This window comes from Heterocephalus glaber, unplaced genomic scaffold, assembly GCF_053883595.1.
Source record: "Heterocephalus glaber isolate CG9 unplaced genomic scaffold, H.glaber_assembly_v1.0 deba00001673, whole genome shotgun sequence".
In the NCBI taxonomy this organism is placed as follows: Eukaryota; Metazoa; Chordata; class Mammalia; order Rodentia; family Bathyergidae; genus Heterocephalus; species Heterocephalus glaber.
The window spans coordinates 3,752,308-3,768,287 of NW_028258410.1; the positions used below are offsets into that span (position 1 = coordinate 3,752,308).

General features: G+C 40.8%; 1 pseudogene; it reads right to left on the minus strand.

Annotated features, from left to right (window-relative positions):
- Nucleotides 1–3,520: 3,520 nt before the first annotated feature.
- On the minus strand, nucleotides 3,521–4,481 carry LOC106008272 (olfactory receptor 2T1-like; annotated as a pseudogene).
- Nucleotides 4,482–15,980: the final 11,499 nt, after the last annotated feature.

A 15,980-nucleotide genomic window follows, 5' to 3' on the forward strand; every position in this document is an offset into this window, starting at 1 on the left:
TCATATGTATTAAAATAATCTTATCCATGAACAAAATAAGGTATGTGATGCAAAAAGGGCCATAGATTCCATAGGTTCTTCACAAAAGAGAAACTCTAAATGATGGGTAGATCAAAGAAACACACATCAATGTGAATAGAAATCCCAAGAATACATATTAAAGTCATTTTTAGCAGAGGTAGATATGAAATGGATTTGCAAATATTAAAAATCCAAAACACTAAATTTAAATCTGTTTAAATCTGAAGCTTCTCTGTTCGTGGGACTCTACAGTGCTATATTTATTTTGAAGTATAAATTCTAGTGTATTTTAATGTTTGAATCCTTTTTGGTTCATAAATTCTACCCTTCAGCATAGGCCTTAATTTTTGCATTTAAAAATAAGGACACAGGTACAGAATCATTCACAACAGCCCCAACCTGGAAACAGGATACATAGGTAAGAGCCACCAAATGGGTGTGTTAGCTCTAGTATATGCATCCAGTGGAGTATCATATACTAAGGAAAATGTGCAAACTATTTCTATACAAGATAGTGCAGAAAGTAATACAAATGTAATACTATACTTGCTAAAGAAGAAAATGCCAAAAAAATTTCCTAAACACTTTCTGTTACCTTGCTTATTTATATTTTTCATTCATTAATTGTATTGGTACTTTTTGCAGTACATAGTGATCATATTCATCCTGGGAAATTGCACCTGTACATAACACATCTTAATTCTTTTTTGGTCCCTTTTTTCCCCTCCTTCCAATATTTCTTCCCCTCCCCCTTTACAAAATCTCTAGCTCCATTTCTTTCTCCTTCAATTCTTTTTTCTTTAAATCCCTTTTCCCTTTTTCTCCTCCAAACCCACTTCCTTTTCCCCTACACATTTGACCAAGTTCTTACTAATATCTATCCTCCAGCAATTCTAAAGACATCAAGTACAAGACAAGTCCAATTTAAAAGGTAAACATAGGAAAAAAACTATGCTGTAAAATATACATGAAGGTAGAACTGTGAAAAAGACAGAGGAGGCCAGTCTGCAGTGGCTCTCACGGTGCCTTTCCATCCATTGGGCCTGGATGGCTGTGATCATGTGCTCTGGGACTGGGCAGCACCCTGCAGAGCCCTGTGTGCTGCTGGTCTCCAGAGGCTGGGGTGCAGGAACCATCATCACACTGCCTTTCTGGGGGCTGCACAGACCCTGCACTGTGCTGCAGCTTCCCTGTGATCCAGGGGTGCAAAACAGAAGGGGACATTGCCTGGGTTTGCAGGGCTGCTAACTGGTGCTGCAGGTGAGAAAAAGTAGTACCTTTTCCTGTCCCAGACAGCTTCATGGAAAAAGAGGGATCAACAAAAGCATGACAAATTCATTAATGTAATTTTTGTGGAACTGGAGGCTTCAGAAACAAAACTCCAAAGATCCAGGGGAAAATGTGTGCTTTCATGATGATCATGCAGGAGTCTGATTGGAAGATACTGTGATGTAATCTCATGGTAATAACTTCAGGGAGGGGGACTGGGCAAGGCTGGATCCTTCCTGGATTGTTTGTGAAGTCTCCTCCCTTTGGTAGCAGGGCAGGACCCTTCTAGAATGAGGGTTTCCTTTCAGACTGAGGGTAGAGAAACCATCCATGGGAGCTCTCAGGGAGGGAATAAGAAGGAGGTAATGGGATGCCCTTTCTGCTTCTGTAGTTTTCTCAGTTTCTTTCAGCCTAAAATATTCAGGACACCATGGTCTCATATTCTGGGTTGTCATATTGTGAGACCTGAGATTTGGATTTAAAACCTTTCACATTCATGAACATAGTCATAATAGACTAAACTAGTTAAAGCAGTTAAATGACATAATCAACTCTGTCAAACAAAAGTGTCCTTATCAGTCAGTGTCTGCACAGCCATAGCATTCCAGCCATCACTGGGTGGGTCTGTGAGAGGAGAGAGACTGGGGAGGTGGGAAGGGGACTAGGAATGGAGGGCAATGGGGAGAAAGTGGAAGTAAAAAGTATGAAGATGGAATATGTACAGGAACCTAATCCCAATGGAGAATGTATACCCAATAAAATAAATACAAAGAGAGGAGATGAGTACCTCATCACCCCCCCCCCCAGAAGAGCTCCCTGTCACAGAAAAGCATTTCCAGATGTGACAAAAAGTGGTACTGGCAAATGTGTTAGGTGGAATCAAAGAAGTCTACACTGAGAAGGCAGTGTGAGTACGCACAGAGTGAGCTGCAGGCCAGGCTGGGGTGCTTATGTGTTCTTGGGGGTGTTGGGGACTTAGGATGTGTTTCCCTATTGTCTGTCAGGCTACCCAGTAGTGGGATGGTTCAGAATAGAAACCATTTGCCTGTGTTTGAAGTTTATACACAGTGTTTATATAACACTGCATCTGGGGGTGAATGTCTGTGGAATTTGTGAACCTGTAGTATTAGAGGAAAAGAACAGACCTAACTTATAAGAGAACAGCACAGTCTCAGTTTATAAGCTTATTGTACCTTAAAGTCATCTTTATTTTTATTTTATTTATTTATTTATTTATTTTTGCATTGTATCCTGGAAAGGAAAATAGGCATGGTAACTTTGGGTAAATATTTTCTGTTTCTTTTCTTCCTGTGCATGTCTTCTATTCTACCTCACAGCTATTGGGATTGTGCTAAAGAATCAAGCAATAATCACAGGACTGCAATACTGAAAATGAAGGCTCAGACCTGGTGATACTCTATTTTCCATTGTTCTCTTTTTTTTGCCTGTACTTTTGCTTTTCTCCTTCTACCCAGAGACAAACCTTTGTGGCCTCCTTATTACAGCCTTTCCACACCCTCAGAGGGCTTCACCCCATATTCTCCTCATGTTCTCTCCTTAGTCACTGATTTCTCCGTTGGCACCAGACCATTCACCCCAAACCTGAACAAGCATTACATCACGCACAGGAGAAGGTGCAGATTAACTCCACATTGCTCTTCTGTATAACTTGGTCTCTTCTGTTACTCAGAGTAAACTTACATTTATTTTCTTTACATGGCATCCTGGAATAGCATTTTTAACAGTTGAAACTTCCATTTCTTTACCACAGCACTCACGGCCCTCTCTGGTCTGCTTCATGCATGTTTTCAGACTCATCTTCTCCACTCTTCATTTATGTTAGATCAGGGACTCTGTCCCAACATCTGGATACACCATCCCTATTCCACTACATGGGTACCAGCTGTATCATCCCTTGATATTGTCCATGACATTTGAAGTTTTGAGTGACCTCCTACACTTACAAGAGGCAAAAGTCCTGGGCAAAATTTTCTCATTTCTGTTTGTGGAAGCCACTGGATATTTATTTTGCATACACATGAACAGGGTAGGAAAAGGGAAGACATCAGAAAGAAAGGAAGAGATGAAAAAAGAGAGGTTAAGAAGACAGTTTTTGTCAATGTTTGCTTTCCTGTCCACCCCAACCCTTCCTTCGTGTTCTTCCTACAGCTCAAAATTGCCAACCTGACTCAGTGTACCCATCCCCATGCTCATGAGACCAAGCCAACCCTCAGAAGACCTCTCCAGACACTCGGTGGGAAGACCTCAGCCTCCCCAGTGCCCCCATCAGTGCCTCAGTCACATCCTTGTTCCTCAGGCTGTAGATTAGGGGGCTCAGCATGAGTGTGAGGATGGTGTGGAACACATAGGAGACTTTGTCCTGGGCTGGTGTGTGGTAAGAGTGTGGCAGCATGTAGGTGTACATGGAAGCCCTGTAGAACAGGGTCACCATGAGCATGTAGGATAATCAGGTGGCAAAGGCCTTCCTCCTCCCCTCCACAGAGTTCATATGGTGCACAGTGGTCAGGATGTGGGCATAGGCAACAATCACCACAGAGAAGGGGATGAGCAGCATCAGCAGACAGCACAGGTACATCACCATCTCATACAGGGCTGTGTATGCACATGCCAGGCTCAGCATGGCAGATGCCTCCCAGAAGAAGTAGTGAATCTCCTAGGAGCCACAGAAGGGGAAGCTCATGGTAATGGGCTTGAGGAAGAATCCATCCAGAGAGCCCCCAAACCAGGAGCCTGCTATGATCATCCAGCATACCTTGCAGCTAAGGAGCACAGGGTACTGCAGGGGGTGGCAGATGGCCACTTAGCAGTCATAGGCCATGAGCCCCAGAAGGAAGAACTTGGCCCCCACCAGGGTGAGAGTGAGGAAGTGCTAAGCTGTGTGCCTCACAAAAGATATGATTCTCTGGCCCAGCACATAGTCAACCAGCATCATGGGCACAATGGTGGAGATGTACATCATGTCAATCAAGCAATGGTGGCTGAGCAGGAAGTACATGGGTGTGTGGAGGTGTGCATCAGTGTGGATCAGAAAGATCATTATCCCATTGGGCAGCAGTGTGGTGAGGAACATGGCAGTGATGGTGGCAAACAAGAGACCTGAGGTTTCCTCTCTGGTTGAACAGCCCCAGGAAGGTGAAGTCTGTAGAGGATGGGTTGTGTCCTTCCATTGCCCCTACCATGGCACTGAAGCAACCTCAGAGCTTCCAAATAAAATGATGGATTATGTTTCCAGGGAAATAAAATGACTATACAAATTCATTGTGAATCATAAGGATTCTAATAGGTGAAAGAAAATATTGAAAAATACTTTATGTTCTTGAATTTATATGTAATAGTTTATATCAGAATGTGAATCTTTACCAGTTTTAAATAAAACTGATGATTAATAATCAAAGTAAAATTTTTCCTTAAGTTTATTGGTACTATATATATTATATATATATATATTATATATATATATAAAACAGTTATGTGAAATAGGAATAATCATAAAATTTAAAAAATATTTTTGACAAGATGTCAAGAGATGCTACTGTACTACAAGAATACTGACAACCACAGCATAGGGTATATACTACACCATATAGCTGCTGAACATACCATGTTATAGTGTGAGTATTTGTGAACATATGCCTTAGGTGAATTTAAATTGATGTCATTATTAAATGCACCTTCATTATGGCCAGCGTAACCTCCATCTTTAAAACACCTTTTATTCTGGTGACTTGCCTATGTTGTCAGTCAGTAATGTGAATAATCTAGGACTCGGGCCCAAAGTCCTTGGTTACATCCTGAGCAGGCACTTCCTATCAGGATATCCAGATCATGTGGGATGAAATGAATTGAATGATGCAAACTATTCTTGTAAATTCAGGCTGAAAGGATCATCCAATAAAGAAATTACAGTACAAAATGAGTTTTGTTTATTTTTAAGAGAAAGATTTTAATTTTAGGAAGATGAGGAATTATTGTTTAGATTATGATTAGCGTGATGATTAACAACCAGTATTAGCCTTTAGGATTCACAGGAAATTGTGCAGGGATATACATATTGAACTATTTTCCACCTATTATTTTTGGGAAGTGGATTTTTTTCATGGTATTTATTAAGAAAAACTCAAATGACTGTGTCTCATATGATTTTAGGTTATGATAAAGAAGAAAAATGCAAACTATATGAGAGTAAAGGATGCTATTTCATGTTTTAAGGCTAAATATGTACAAGGTACTTTAACGAGCTGTGAGCTAAATTGAACACACCAATCTTATACTCCTCTAAATATTCTAAAGTTGTGAGCACTCGAGTCAATTGGACAGAAAAAATAATACTATTAAAAACAGTGGTGATGGCACTGTGAAGAGTTTACTCTGTGCCAGAGGTGTGCTGAGAAGTGGTTTGTATTCGTTGACTTTTGGTCCCCACTCAGGATAAAATCATGAAACAAGGAGCTAGGAAATCCTTCTTTGGCCTGGAAGTGGGCAGGTCATACTGGGTTCAGGCTGTGAGTGGGGCAGGGTCTGGACAGGCAGTGTTAGCTCATTATGTGTTGTACCTGTGCCCAGAATGACAGCTACACCTCGACTGCATCCACCACATAACATATGCAAAACATGGGAATCTCTGAAAACCCTACCTGGGCATAATCATTAATTTGATTAGTGAAAAATGTCCATATTTGAGAACTCACACAACTTGTTATAATTTGGACTGCTTATTTTAAGAGCACAAATAATGTTTACCATTTTATTTCATTATTTCAGACTGATTTGTGCCAGATTTCATAAACTATTGAAATACTTTGTGTAAGTTTATCTCATTTACCATCTGTATCTTCTGCCTTATGACTATTGTTATTTGCAATGTTGAAGATCAAACTCAAGACCTTGTGTCTGTTATGCATGTACTCTAGCAAACCATGCATTAGAAAGAAAACCACTGCGCAGTTAGAGGAATGGCCTATGTATCAGTTCTTCAACACTGTCTCCATTTCAGGTTTAAATTTTACCTGTCCTAAGTCCTCAATAACAAGGAGAATGAACATGTGCTGTTGGGTTGTTAAATACATTTCTAGGCTCTCTGTCCATATTCATGCCTAAGGGTTTTGACAATTTTTTAAAAATTCACATGAAATTAAGAGAAAATTTCAGAACAAAATTATAAGAGAACAGTAGTTGAAATACTGTGCATCATTATATTCAATGCAGTTACTCAAAGTACAAGACGTAGACATAAAACGTTTTCTCTCACAAAAAGGCAACAAACACATAATAGCAGAAAGCTTTCTTTTCAATGAACAAAGAGAAACTAGTAGTATAAATGAAAGAAATTAGCATATATATTAAAATACTTTGAGTCAATAGAGTAGGTAATTTAGGGGATTATTTGAGCTTCTCCTTACTTCCTACATATCTTCTATTTTGCTCCTTTTTTGTCTCTCTCTCTCTCTCTCTCTCTCTCTCTCTCTCTCTCTCTCTCTCTCTATATATATATATATATATATATATTAGTATCACAGGCTCTCTGCCTTCTTCTCCAGCTAGTGAATGGTTGGCTACTTCTGTTTTTCAGGTTACCAGCTTTGTGTTTTTGCTCATAAAAGGTCTAATTTGCCAGACAGCAAGCCCTGGCAATGTGAACTCCAATTTTAAATGACATATCTGTCTCACTGTGAGGAAAATGATGAGATAGAACTATACATGTTGCTGGGCACAGACTGTCACTTTTCTATGATGTAGTATGAAATAAATGATAAGAAGGCATCCACACTGATTCTGTGCCTTTACACAGGAAGTTTTATCTGCAGTGATTGAGTAGGCACACAGTGAGACAAAGTGCAGAGCTGGATGACCTGAGCTCTTCTCCTCCTCACCACATGACCTAAATCTGTGACCCTGGAGTGTCCTCGAGTTCCCTGAGCCTCACCATTTGTATATTGGGTTGGGATAATAAAGCACACAGGGCTGTTTAAGGGATTGAATAAGAAATTTATATTTACAGGTGAAAACATTTTATACAATACAAACCAGAATGGCAGTGATAAATACATATTACAGTTTTTTCACACTATTGATAAATGTGTGAGAATTACCAGTTTCTCATTTATTTTTGGTGGGGGGTACCGGGTTTGAACTCTGGTCCTTATGCTTGCAGAGCAGGTGGTGAAACCACTGAACTAAATCCCCAGCACACAAGTTTCTCTTTTAAACAATCCAGATACTCAATTAAAACCTGAATTTGACTGATAAATACCTCTTGATCTTCAGGTCCCTAAAGCCAGGGAATCTGAGCACAATTCAGCAATTAGAATCTGTTTCTTTCTTTTTCCTCAAACATCCCTTGACTTGAAGGAAATGATATTAGGGGAAATTTTCAGGAAAAAATAAATTTAGTGTAACTAAGCCTTCAAGAAATCTGCATGACTTTGTGTGTCACAGACATATTTGGCCTGCAAATTGTACCCAAGAAACAAAAGTTATCAGATAAAATTGCATGACTGTTGAATAAAATATCCATTCAGGCTTCACTAGGTTACAGTTTATTACATAACATCACACACTAACAGAAGGCCATGCATTCATTCCATGCTGACATTTGGAAATATCATCTCCTGGGCTTACAGGGTGCATGTTTGGTTGAGCACCCATGGTTACCAAATTCTGTCTCCCTCATGGCTGCAGTTTGAAGGCAGGATGGAATCCCAGAGGAGGTCTGTGATGATCACGATACACATCAATTATACCAAGTGACACTCAACTCTGTTTCTAAGTTGCCACTGCTTGGTTACCACCGGTGAGGCTTCTGCCAAGCCAAGGAGCAGGACCCAAGTTCCTGCATCACTGAGTCCTGCTTCTGGGAACATCTGTGCTGCCTTGGATGAAACCTACCTGATGTTCCTTCTGCTGGCTCAATCTCTGAAAAGAAGTTTTCTCCCCTTTTAATGCTAAATCCTTCATACTATGAAGATGGCTACTGTTTTCCTTCATCTGTTTTGTGGCAGGTTTTCCTTTCCAAATCTCATGTGTATTCCTCTATAAATTCTATAAAAATGTTCCAGTTTCATGTATTTGCATGGTATGCTGTTTGCAATGTCCCTTTAAAAATGGGATATCTCAAGTTATAAAGATGACTATAGCTATGGGCTTCCAGTGCAAGATACACTGGAATATTACTTTACTGTTTCCATATTAGAGACATCATTTCAAGTCATTATATACATATTAAAACTTATTTTCATGTGAGAGTTTTTCAAACCAGGTCAAGATAAGGTTTTACAATGTTAAAAATAAATGTAAAATCATATTACTAAGTCTTGTCTGTGTTCCTAAATCTTTCTCAGTATTTCTAAAAATTGAAATCATTAGAATAGAGTCAAATTGAAGTGGAATCATAAACAATTAGGTATTAAAACATTAATATACTGGGCCAGTTTTAGAGACTTAGAGCCTCTGCCTTGGTGAGACACAGAGCTCTGTGATGGGACCCTAAGTGCCCAGGATCAGAGAAAGGTTGCCCTTGGAGAACTGCTTTCCTGGTGGGGTCCATGCTATGCCTGGGGGAGGTGGACAGGAAAAATGCCTGTGACCCTGCAGCCTGGCCCCTGAGCAGTGCAGGTGTCCACACTATGGGAAGCAACTTGTGGGTTTATTTGCCCCTGACTGTGAGGCAAAGAGCCTGAGCTTGAAGAACCTGGGTGACCAGCCTTTCATGAGCTCTGGGACTTTAGAGCAATCATCTGCAGCTTTCCAGTCTTCTGTGTCCTTATTTGAGAAACAGGACAATAACCCAGGACCAGGCATTATCTAGATAACCCCAGGGCCTTCATGGTCTGCTCTCTAGAAACTGAAAGGAGGAAGACATTCTCCATGTCCCTTTTGTGCTTCTAACTAGTGCTGTCCTGAACCAGTCCAATTCACAAGACTGAGGCTGGCTTAAGTTAAAAAGATATTAAAGGAATACAGGTTTTACTAGAATTATAAACACAGGTACTGTGGAGGAAAGATGATGTGTGCTGCCCTGCTCACCAGCCCCCTTGCAGCCTGGGATTGCAAGGCCCACTGCAGGTTCCTGAGCCCGCATTCTGCTTCCCAGCCTCCAGGTGGAGTGGGACCACCTCTCCTCCGCTGGACCTGAGCCTGACATGGCCAGCCCATCCTGCCTCAGTTTCCTCAGATGCAACCTCCATGACAAGGGGATGGAGAGATGGGGCAGGAGGAGTAAGGGAGGGGAAGGGGTGTGAAAAGCATTGTGCTGTGTTCTGTACACCCACCAACTCCCCACCATAAGGGCCACTGTTATGTGCTACAGATGTGGAGTCAAAGGAATTTTAGAAATGTAAAAAGAATATAAATTCCATCCACCCTCTCTAATGTGGAAAGTCAGTCATTGCCTTGCACATGGCATTTTTAAAGTAATGTTATGAGGAATAAGTCCAGGAGCTCTCACTTGGGAAATCCCTGCCCAGTTTCCACAGGCCTGGGTAGAAGAAGCAAAAGATTGGCCTAAGTGTAGCACAAGCTTCTGGATGATTCACTAAATTGCTTAAGTTTCACCTAAAGGTTTCCATTGTTTGGACAAAACCTGAGTCTATTCATTGATTAATTTAATTATCAGGAAGCTTTCTGACAATTTCTTCATTTTCCTTCCATCACTCTCATTTGTCATAGCTCTCTTCACACATGCAGTCTGCATGCTGTTTATGAAAACCATCAGCTGCAGCAGCCTTGGTAGATGCAGGGAGGCGTGCAGCCTGGCACTGAGCCCCTGTGCCCCCGCTCTCACAGTGGCCCAGCTGAGGAGAATCCGTGCTCACTCAGGGCTTTGACAGTCAGAAGTAACTGAGTGAGCAAACTCACCAGCATCCCAAGATCTCTGTAAGCAGGGAACAGAGACCTTTAAATGTCGCTGCTGTTTCTAGAAGCAGAATGCCACAGCAGGGGGACATAGTTTCTCCCCACTTCCCACTGAGAACACATGAAGAAGGGCATGGCTTCCAGAACAGCATGGCTGGCAGCCTCTTTCCATTGTGGTGCAGGGCTCAATACTGTCCAGAGGAGGCCACTGCACAGGTCTGAAATGCAGGGCACAGGAGCCTGCAGCTGATGGAGAGGCTCCTCAGGGAGTTTAAATGGGTTTCTGCCTGATGGGGCCCTGGAGGAGCAGGCCTGGCCCTCCTCTCAGGGGACTGGGACACAGGCTCAGCACAGCCCATGAGAAGGGCTGGGCTGGGACTCAGTGAGCTGCAGAGGCAGGAGGGGTTTCAGAGAAGCACCGGACCCCCGGACTCCAAGGCCACAAGCCTCTGATACCTGAGGGTTTCACTGGACATTTCCCCAGCAGCTCTTCCTGAAGAGAAATGTGAGAGTAAATATGAAAGCTACTTCAAAATGAAAAAAATAAAAAATCCAAAATGAATGTTTAGTGCTGAAAACAACCCAACATTATTGAAAAACATTAACCTATGCAGCCAAGAAGTGCAATATACTCCATTCAGGGTCCAAACACAGCACAGTAAAAACACTGAAAGTCAGTGATGGAAATCCTGGGCCCTATAAGAGGAAAATGATTCATCGTCACACAGCACAGGGAATGAAGCCCCAGAAGAACATGTGGAGGAGGCAGAAGCTGGGAGAGACATTGTCAGTCCATTCAAATGAAAAAGTCTCACATCTGGGGAAAGAGCATTTCTACAGTATAAACCTGAGGGGCAAATACACATGTGCACAGGCAAACAAAAACTGACAAAGTTAATTACTAGCAGATCTTCCCTTCATGAAATGCTAAAGAAAGTTATTTGGGGTGAAGGCAGGTGATATGAATTAACAAGATCAGACATGGATCTGAATTCACAAGAAACAAATAAAAAGAGGAAACTCCATAACTAATCCAGAGACAGTATAATTGCATGTTGCATTTTCTTTATTCTCTGAGCTGGCTTAAAAAACAATTACAATAAATAGGTTTATAGAAAACATTACAAATTTACACTTGCCCTTGATTTTTCCTCCAGCTTCTGTAAAAGACATAACAAGGTTAGAGAAGGTAATAATAAGCAACATGGTGATGACTGTAACATAGAAGATATAATATGTGCACCTGAGCATACAGCAAAGGGTGGGACTGGTGGACCTGTAAGACTGAAGTTTCTATTTCTCTGGGGCTGAGTCAGAAAATAGTTCATGGGGAAAGTTTTTCTTAAGTTTGTTTTTCTTGTTTAGCCTGTTTTTATGGTGGGCTACTTTTGAGATGCAGAATCTGCATTGCATTCTGAGTGGGGGGCATGTGTCATGATTTAGAGTTCTTTTTTATATTATTGGCTGAATTCACTAATATTGTTGAGGACTTTTGAGTATAAAGTCCTGGGGAGTACTGATATTGTTTTTCTTTTTATGTTGTAGTTTTGCTTTTAATTTTTTGAGACAAGGTCTTACTATGAAGTTCCAGCTGGCCTTCAAATCACTATGTAGCTGAGGCAGGCCTTCAACTTGCAGTGGTCCTCCTGGCTCAGCTTCCCATGGGCTGGGATTGCAGGTGTGCACCACCACGCCAGGCTTTATGTTGTGTTTTGTCTGGTTTCTGTATCCTAGTCACACTGATCTCATAAAATGAACTGGGATATGTTTCCTCTCCTATTTTCTTGGTCAGATTTTGATTATGCAGAATGCGTTTTAAGGCCTCTGTGAAGTCTTGTTCACAGCCACATCTGTGTCTATTGCTTGTCTGTCTGCTGGTGTTAACAAGTGAATTCACCCTGATACTTCCCATTGCAACTCAGGGACAGGACTAATTCCAGCCTTTCCCATTTCCATATCTGTGACTCTCTGACCCACAGTGGGAGACCTGGCTCCTGTGATTTGCAATGGATTTGCTGCTCTCCTTTTCCCCTTGAGCCCCCAGTATCCTGAGCCCTGGCTGCCTGCTGAGGCAGCCCTTTGACTCTGTTAGCCCTGGTCTTCAGCCCCCTCCCCACCTAGCTCCACCTCTTAGATAGCACTTTTCTGTTTATTACTGTAATGTAAAACTATCTTAAACACAGTGACTTATTTCCAACAATATTCCTAGAAGTATTAATATTAGTAGCTGACTTTGAAATTTGTACATACCTGGATATGTTGCCTGTGACAGTTTTATTTCTTTTCTTCTCATCTTTATACCTCTTATTCCATTTTGTTGCCTTATTGCCTTGGCAGAGATGCTGGGAAAGGAGAACAGAAGGCGTTGTGTGTGTTTTCTGTCACTGAGAGAATCTTTAGTAATTTCATAATCAAATGTTATTGATGTAGGTTTACTGCAAATTATCTTTTATAAGGTTGAGAAAGTTCCTCAGTAATTTTTAGTTGTTAAATGGTTTTAAAAACACTATGAATGTATGTTAATTTTTAAATTTTTCACTGGATGCACACTTACAGAGCTAAGTCCATGGTTTTTCATTCTTATTATGTTAATGGGGAACAGTGCATGATTGATTTAAACCCTGAAAGAGCCTTGCGTTCCTGCATTCACCCAAATAGGTTGTGCTGTATCATCATTTTATATATTCTGGAGTAGTTTGATATTTCTTCATGATTCTCTATTTGTTGTTCATGAAAATCATTGGCTCATTATTTTCCTTCCTTGTAGTGTTTTTCACTGATTTTGTGTCACAATTATGTGGTCATAAAAATCAAAATTGGGAAGTAGTCCTCCTCTTTCGGGTTCTCTAGAAGATTGTATTTCCAGATCACTGCAATTTTTTCCTTGAATGTTGATATAATTCTGCAGATATATAATCTGAGCTCGATTTTTCTTTGTAGGAAGGTTTTTCATTGAGATTCCATTTTTATAGCAACTTGTCAGTTTCATCTATAAATTTCCATTTATCAACGTAAAGTTGTTTACAGTTTCCTCACATTTACAAGATCTATAGGAACTGTGGTTTTGGCTTTGGTCTTCCTTTATATGAATTTTTAAAATTATCTTCAGCACTATATTATTGCCTTCCTTTTATTTTCTTTGAATTTAACTTGCTTTTCTTCTAACTTCTTGAGATAGATGCTTACATCTATGATCATCACTTTTCTATTCTAATATAGGCAGTTAATGTTATAAATTTCTCTGTGATCTTGGCATGAGCTGTATCTTCTCTTATTCTCCATCTCTATCATCTTTATCTATACCTAGTTACTATAGATAGACACATACACACTCATGCATGTGAGTGTTAAACATGTAACTGTAACTTGTGCCCCTGACAGAGACCAGTGTGTTCAATGTGTGAGTGGTGGAGAAACCTTGTCTGAAATCTTGGCCTGTAGGGCTATTACGGGTCATGATGTCTGACCACATGAGCATCAGAATCTCCTTCTGTGCTGTTGTCCTCATCTGCATGGTCTCCTGATTGCTCTTTACAAGTGGAGCTAAGCAAGGTCAGGGCTGTCATTGAATATGCTTGCATTCACAGGGAAGTTCCCCTCCCTTTAAAAATTCCTGTCTGATGACCTGTTAATTGCCAAAGTCAGTGGTGAAATTTTAATCTTTATCCAGTTTCTCTGACACCTAGCACTCTGACCACTTTTGAAAGCTCCTTGGTTTTCTTCCCTGGCACATTCTCTGAGCCCACATTTCCCTTGTGTCCTCATTTTCAGCTCCTCCTCTACCAACCCCTAAATGCTGGTCATCTCTGTCCTGCTGGAGGCTCTTCTCAGATCCCACACAGCCCTGTGGTGAGGTCATCTTTATTTCTTACTTCCAAGGAAACAATTTTTTGGACCTTCATCTTCAGCCTGGACTTCTTTCCCTGATTTCCACACACACATAACACTTCCTGGGCACATCAAGCATAACATGCCCAGAGTGGATCAATATATGTTTTTCTATCTACACTAAAGTCACCGGTCTGTTCTTAATCTGTCTGTCACCCTCACTTCCTACCTGGTCTCCATCACACTCCAGGGTCCCTTTCCTCTAATGTCTATGGCGCTATTTAGAGAATTCCCTCTCTGATCCTGGTCCCTTCCTAAATTCCTTCCCTCAATCTTTCTGTTGTGTCTCATCATTTACCTTTGACAAGGTTCAATTCTTTGGCATGGTGTACACTGCCTTCCACAAGGCACCCAACCCTCCACTCATTTCTGTGCTACCCCTCCTCAGATTTCCAGATATTTCAGCTCTGCAAACCTCAAGGCACCTCCAGCTTCATTCCTCCACTCATCCTCTCTAACACATCCTTCTGCCCATGCTGCTCTTGTGTTTCAGTTACCTTTTCTTTCTAAATCCATCTTGTGGCTTATTACCTGTTTAATCTTTAGCTTCTTCCTCTTTATGCTTCACAATTAGTCCAGTTCAAGAGTGATGGATTTTGCAATCTTAGAATTTTTTCAATCCTTGGACTTCTCCCTAACTGTACAACTACTGCCATGGTCCACAATACTATCATCTGTGGTGTGGCAGCCACTTGCCATTTTCATCTTTGTCTCCTTCAAAATATTCATTCCACAGCCACAGTAATCTTGAACAATGCAAATCTGCCCGTATCATTCCTTACTCTGAAAGTCTTCAATGATTTTAAGGAACAAGAAGATGAAAGAGTAAAAAATTTTTGTGACTTACGAGAAAGATGTGAATACTGAAAACAGTAAAATATTGATGAAAGAAATTTTTGGTGACACAAATAAATGATAAGGTCCATGTCTTCTTGGATTGTAAAAAACAGAATTGTTAAAATTGTTAAAATGTCCATACTTTCCAACCACCTACAGATTCAATGCACTGCTTTTCAAAATGTGAATATTATTTCTCATGAAAAACAATTTTAAATTTCTATGTAAGCATAAAAGATTTCAAGTATCCAAAGCAATGCTGAAGAAAAATAACAGAGGTGGAATCATTGTAATACCTGACTTCAAAGTCTAGTACAAATTTACAGTAACACAAACAGCCTGAGAGTACCATAAAATAGCTATATTCACTATTGAATTCTGGGGTTCCCTTGCAGGCTATTGTTGACAGGTTGAGTCAGTTGGATTAGAGAACTGAAGAACACTGAGATTTTCATTTATTAAATGTAAAAGAAGGGAGAGAATAAGGGAGAAAAGTTGTGCTCTGAAAAAGTGTGAAAAGAGAAAATGTGTCCTGAACACAGAGTGGGCCAGAGCAAGAGAAAGAAGAGAGTGGTTCTTAGGCCAGTCTCTGTCATCTTCTACACTGTTTTGCTGTCAGATCTGGGTGTCCTAATGCAGAACTTGGGAGCTCTTCTGCACACAGGTCCTGGCCACTGTGACAGGTCTCCTTGACTGACAGGTTGTCTTAGTTACTTTCCTCATTGCTGAGACAAAATCCCAGACACCCAAAGTGAAAGTAAGAAACATTTACTATAGCCGACAGCTTGTAGTGGTTTCAGTTCCAAGCCATGGTAGGATGGCAAAAAGGCTTCACAGAGGAAAAGAGTTCATGAACACAGAGGTCAGCAAAGCAGAAGCCAGCAAGTGATTAGCAGCAAGCTATAAGCAACCACAATAGCCTTCTTCCTGTCCCTTATATTCTATCCCAGCTTTACATTCTTAAGGCAGGGGGCACCCACACCCAGGAGGGCCTTCCCATAATCCACTTCCAGAACTATGCAGAACCAATCAACTATGCCAAACTAATTTAGTAATCACTCACCCTTAATCCCAATATCACACGGTTAATCCCA